The following is a 6319-nucleotide window of genomic DNA, read 5'->3' as shown; positions in this document are numbered from 1 at the left end:
GTAAGGGGCTCCTCTGAACAGTTTCCAAAAGGAGCTCATTGGAGTAAGACCTATTTATTTAGGGCTCCTCTTAAGGGGTTACGCCACCCTGACCGCGTGGAAACGGGACGGTTTTTCAGGAATTTCTTGTGACTAAACTAGTTGAGATAGGATTTTTCCACTTTTATTTCTATTTAATACAACTAATGAGCTTTATAAATTCTAAAAAAAAACTTGTTTTCAATGCAAAATGGCGGAGATATGAACATCGGCGATCATCGGTTTTTCCGGAGTGCTCCTTGATGGTGGGCATGATTCACGTGTCAATTTTCATCCCAATCAAGTGAACAAAATTTTTTTTTTTAAAGTGATAAATTTGGAACAGAGTGACGTAGCCGTTTAAGAAAAAAAAAAAATTACGCAAATGAGAGCACTTCAAATATTGACTCAATTTTTTTGGCCAAAAATTTCGTACTAAAAATTGCATAAAAAAATTTCTATGCATTGGATCGAAAAAATCCTACGTCACTCTGTGGAAAATCTATGTAAGAAGATGTGTTTCTTCTTACGATTTTCAAGTCAATCGGTTGAACAGTTTTTGAGTTATCATGCCCACCGTCTTGAAAAAAGTGGTTTCGAGAAAAACGCAAAAGAAGAAAAAGAAGTGTCTTAGGTGCCCTCCTGCCGTGCCGACTTCAAATAAACATAACTTCCATAATTATCAAGATATTGTCTTCGGACGTCTTAAAATACGCGTAAGAATATAGTCTTTTAAATTAAGTAAAAAAAAATTTGAAATTTTTTGAAAATTTCAGGGTGGCGTAACCCCTTAACAATCTTGATCCTGATATCTTTATCAATAAATACATTTTTAAAATCATCGGAAAGAGATTCTATTTCTTTGTATAATCGGGAATTGATAATAGACTGCTTACTATTGTTTTCAATTAATTCATTAATTTTATTCTGAACTGTAATAAAATCATCATGGTCCAGAGTTCCAGCTAACCATTTCCACACGGTGCCTAACTCATTTATACCCCTTTTTGACCTATTTAATATTAATTGTGATAAAATTAGTTCGATTACTTCTATGTCATATATAATTTTTTTATTAGTATCCCTTTTAATATTATCTGATTCCAAATTATTCTGATTTATTATTTCTTTATAAAAGCTTAAGTTAGTTACGTAGAATAAATCTGCGTATGAATCATACGTCAATACATCTTTATTATCCTTAAATAAAAAATACTCGTGACTTTTATAGCCAATTATTTCTGATTTTGGTAATAAAATAACGTGTAGTATGAGCACATGATAAAAAATTTTCTGGGAAAGGAAAGAAAAAAAAGGATGATACATAAATATTTAGAAGTTTATATTATCTTTGTGAATAATTCTATTTCTATTGTTGATTATTGTTTTGTTGGGTAAATTTTCTTTAACTAATTGTTTTTTATATCTGGTTTTCTGGTTTCTGGAGTTTCTCTTGAGTATTTTTTAAAAGTTGAGGAATGTTATCGTGCTCTATTTTATTATATAGTACGTCAAAAGGTTTTTGGTTCGTTGTAGAATGAATGCTCTGATTATATTCTTTGACGGATCTTATTACTATTTCGGAAAAGTCGAGCTAATTTTGTTAATGTAAATTGTGACCTTTCAACTTTGAAAGGTTTGAGGTGCTGTGCCTTGGGTCTGCGCAGCGCCGGTTGCGTCGAAAATGGGCCACCGCCTAGGGCCTCGCGCTTAAAAAGGTCTCGCGCGAGCTTGTAATTTTAAAAAAGTATACATTGATCAATTTTTTAATGTGTATTTATTAGTGTTTGTATATTCGTATAACTGCATCTAAGTTCCATTTGAAACAATTTTTGAATGTAATCAAAGGACATTGATTGATATGTACATTGATTCTCCCGCCATGTTATGTTTGAAAGTTAAAATTGGATACTTTAGACGAATACAGAGGAATTTACTAGAAGTCTGTTATTTCGATAGAGCATCATTTGGGTAAAACTGAAATGCGCGTGGCGCCTGGCTGTAGTTCCTAGAAAGGAAGATGATGAATTATTTGCAGGGAATTGTGAAATAGAACAATGGTAGAAACTAGGCGATGGCTTGTGCGAGTCATTCGACTTATGATAGAGGAACGAGAAGCAACCACGTAGGCGACTTGTTGTGCTGCAAGAATTATACAGAATAATTAAGAAGAATATATACCGTTTTTATTTAATAACGTATGTTTTTAGTTTTAATTTTATAATTTGTACAATTGTAGTGTAATATATTTGCTGCGTTGTAACGATGATGAATTTTTTTACAACAGATTGAATTATATTTCTGGATAGAAAAATGGGACGCGATCATGACATTGGTAGAAAATTTGAAAGTGGAGGGTCCTAAGCAAAAAAAAAATATGAGATTTATTATTAAACAAGAGGATGCCATCGAAAAATGTTGTTCTTGTCCATCATCGGGTAAATCTTCAAATACTCTCATTGTTGGGGACTCCCAAAAATCTCCCAACTATCACAGGACACAAACAACAATTTATCTACACAAAGGAGTTAGTTTTTTGTATTATCTATATTGTTGCCATTCACGACTTCCGTAACAATTTTTACCGTTAAATTTGACCAAATAAAATATTACAGATGCTTGCAGAGATACATATGACGAAGCAAATGAAGGTTTTTCCGACACTGAAAAAATAATTGAAAGTTTGAATGTAACTTTAAGAAAACAGAGACCAATAAACGCATTTGATCTTAGTAAAGACTCATCGGATGTTGATGGTAATTCTTTTATTTTGGCCCGTTTAATCGTTAAAATTCATCGTTTATGCATATCTGTATTTGTTGGTGGGGGGCGTTGCTGCCGCAAAAGATTCCGGAAAAAATGAAGATGAAATAAAAAGTCGTGGGCGTCTTCGGGTTATACGCGTTCAGCTTTATTCGCTGCTTACAAGAGATTGACAAAAACTTAACTAAAAAAAAATAAACGGACGATCGATGATGGCCGACGAGAGCGCGGGAGTGCATAGAGGGGCGAGCGCGGATGCACTCTTCAGCGCGTATGAGCTCTTCAGCGCGGGTGCCCTCTTCAGCGCGGATGCGCTCTTAAGTTCAGCGGCCCAACGGGCCCTCACATAAACATCCCGTTCCCCTGCAATCACTTGAGTTGCAACAGATCCCTCGTCGTTACGGCTGGTGACAGGCTCCTGACACGCTTTCAATGGTTTTTGAATCCACGGTGGCCAAACAAGCATATTCGTCCCCCACGCTGGTAGTGAGCAGACGGAAAGGGCGTGTCGATGAAGGCCCCCTTGTCGAAGATCCGAGTCCCGGTGTCAATACGCACTAGCGCAATCGGCAACACGTTGACGCTGTTCCGCTGCAGCAGCGATGATAGGGTTGGCGCAGCGGCCGCGTCCTGCGAGGGCCTCCGACGAGAAGCGGAAAATTGCCTAGGCGCGGGTGACGCGGGCGGACGAGCGGTGGACGGCACCCGATGAGTGGCGGACGAAAGCCGTGGAGCGCTTGACGACTGTCGGCCAGTGGCGGAAGAATGCCGAGGAGTCGCCGACGAGCGTCGGGAAGTCGGTGGCCGTGGATCGGCTTATGAGTGCCGGAAAGTGGCGGACGAAGGCCAAGAAGCATCCGAACCGCGCCGGGAGTTGGCGGATGACGGCCGAGCGCCAGCCGAGACACTCCATGTACTGTCTCCCGCGCTCCGTGACCGGTGCTCCTCTTGACGTGCCTTGCGCCGAGCCTGCGGCTTCTCCACGATCCGTCGGAGTGCTCGTGGGCCAGGCAGCTGGAGCAATACCGGTTCACGAGAACCGCCCGGAGCCACGTCTCGGCACTAAGGCGTAGGAAGCGCCGACACTTCTTCAATGGATGGATCCCACTGCAGACTCGGACTGTGTACCTCGGGTACATCTACTCTTCAGTGACTGGGCGCTGCGTGGACGTGGCGACATCGTGCTGAAAATGACCTTGGAATTCAGAATTTGGCCCGGATCAGACGGATCATCGGCTGATTGCCACCGTGCAGCGTGATGCGAAATTTAACAAGGAGTCAAGACAGAATTGTACTCGTAACCTGAATCCGATTTAGAACTGATCTGAGTGGGCACATCTTTCTGATCCAGTGAGTCACCGAAGCTGCGGGCAACTCGTGTGGAAAAAACAGACACGCTGCGGGGGTTGACTGTGGATAATGGGCCTATCAGCACCCATCCAAAAATGGTCTTCTGACCGAGAAGCGACCCGCAGATGTTAGCCTTGGAATTACCGAGGAGAATGGACGGAAGAATGTCAGCTCCTAATAACACATCGACTTGGGAGCTCTCTAAGAAGTTGGGGTCCGCCAGGAGAATGTCGGGCAGCCCCTTGAGACGATATCGCTTCCTCTTAATGTAGTCGGAGCGTCCATTTACATCCATTTCTAGGAAACGCGGACATAAGCGAATGGGGTGTTCCTCCTCGAACAGAGATCGCAGCCCTTTTGGCCCACAACCACTCGAGTCTCGTATGAATTGAGCCTCCGAGCAGGGGAAGTAGGAAGTCCCGACCTTGGCGGAAATGGCACGGAGCCACTAAGTCTGACGCCGTCGATGGCCTCCAGAGTGCGATGGCGCTCTGTCAGGAAGTTATCTAATTCCTTTCATGTTGGAATTTCGGCCTTATTATGTATGGATTGCTCCCACTTAGAAAGTGTGACTTTGGGGGGCTTTGAGGAAATCATAAATACCAGGAGGCAGTCCCAAGCCTCAACATTGATGGAGGACATTTCTAGGGCAGTCAGACAATGGTGACAATGGTGAATGGTGGCTTGCAGCTCCTTCAGCGCGACCCCGGACTCTTGAGAAATAGCCTGGATGTTGAAAAGGATCTTCAACTGGCTGTTGACCAATAGCCGCCGGTTCTCAAAGATAATCACCCGCGAGGACCTTGGTATCCACCGGTAACCGGCAGCCTGGAGACGCGGGCATGTGTACATTGACGAAAGCCTGAGTGGATTGGGAGCCACATTCCCCCCGAAGCTGGGCAATATACCTCGCATAGATGGAATAACAGTAGCTGCACTTCGATTCCAGCACTGTCGAAGTGGCCACAGCTGATCGCAGCAGATCGGAGCAGCTCTCATAACTCTTTTCCACCTTCTTCTACAGTGCCCGAATTTGGTCCCGATGGACTTCGCACATGTATTGGGAGCCTATTTCCGTTTCTGGGGCGCCCGGAGTATTTATGTTAGCCTCAAATTGGCTAATTCGACCTGTTGTGGCGATGAACTTTTTTTCATTCTCAGAATACAATTGGCTGGTGAACGCTTGTCGACTGACTTGCGCAGTAGGTGCCTCGTACGAAGCGGTGGCCGGTCACACTAATGTGATTAAAACGGTGAGATCGCGGATGAAATGCGATTACAAGGCGCAAGTTGGAATTAGTAGCGCCGATGTCGAAAGGAACGTCGTATGCGGCACAATTCGAATGTGGAAGAAAACTTCAGGAACCCAAAAAAAAAACCAAAGGGGACGAGGTTTGATGAGATTCTAGGCGGATGGACAAGTACCGGAAAATTCGTGCTCGTTCGGAAAAAAAATGTATGACGGTCTATTTATGTATATTTTGACAAGTGTGGCTCGTACGTAGATATTGAATTCTTAACTATTTTCAAATTTGCGTTGCTGGAAAGGTGGACTTGACCTCTGCTTGGATTAAACACAAAAAAAAAGAAAATAAATAATTAATAATAATTAATTTTTGACTAATTGTCGGATTAAATTATTTTGGAAGGGTGGAGTTGAAACCTTAATCTTTAATTAATTGGTTTTAATTATCCCGAAGCCGGAAAGGTGGAATTGCAAGAAATTGGAATTGCACGAAGCTGCAAAGGTTGCGATCTTGCCTTCGGGAGTCAGCTTTCGAAGCTGTTCGTTCCTTGGAAGTCTCCGACGAAAATTATGATGTCGCGCTGAATTTATTGGAGAAACTATTTAATAACCGTCGCTTAATATTTCACGCCCACGTGAACGAGATTCTGGGCCTTAGTCTGTTGGAAAGTGGCTCAATAGTAGCTCTTCAAGGTCTTTCGGACAAGTTCAATGCCCATATGCGAGCCTTAAAGAATTTCATCAACTCAGATCGCCAGCTGTATCATCGTCCAGGTTCTCCTCAATAGTTGGACCCAGCGACCCAAGCTTAGTAGAAGGAGAGTCGAAACTCCTCAGGTTCAGACGCCATCCCTACTTGGGTGTCGATGGCCGAATTTTTGGAGCAGCGATGTAGAACGCTGGATGCTATGGACGTGGCCATGGCTGCATACGCCCCGGGCG

The sequence above is a fragment of the Drosophila bipectinata genome, chromosome 4, assembly GCF_030179905.1.
Source record: "Drosophila bipectinata strain 14024-0381.07 chromosome 4, DbipHiC1v2, whole genome shotgun sequence".
NCBI classification, from domain to species: domain Eukaryota; kingdom Metazoa; phylum Arthropoda; class Insecta; order Diptera; family Drosophilidae; genus Drosophila; species Drosophila bipectinata.
This window is presented reverse-complemented; position numbering follows the sequence as displayed.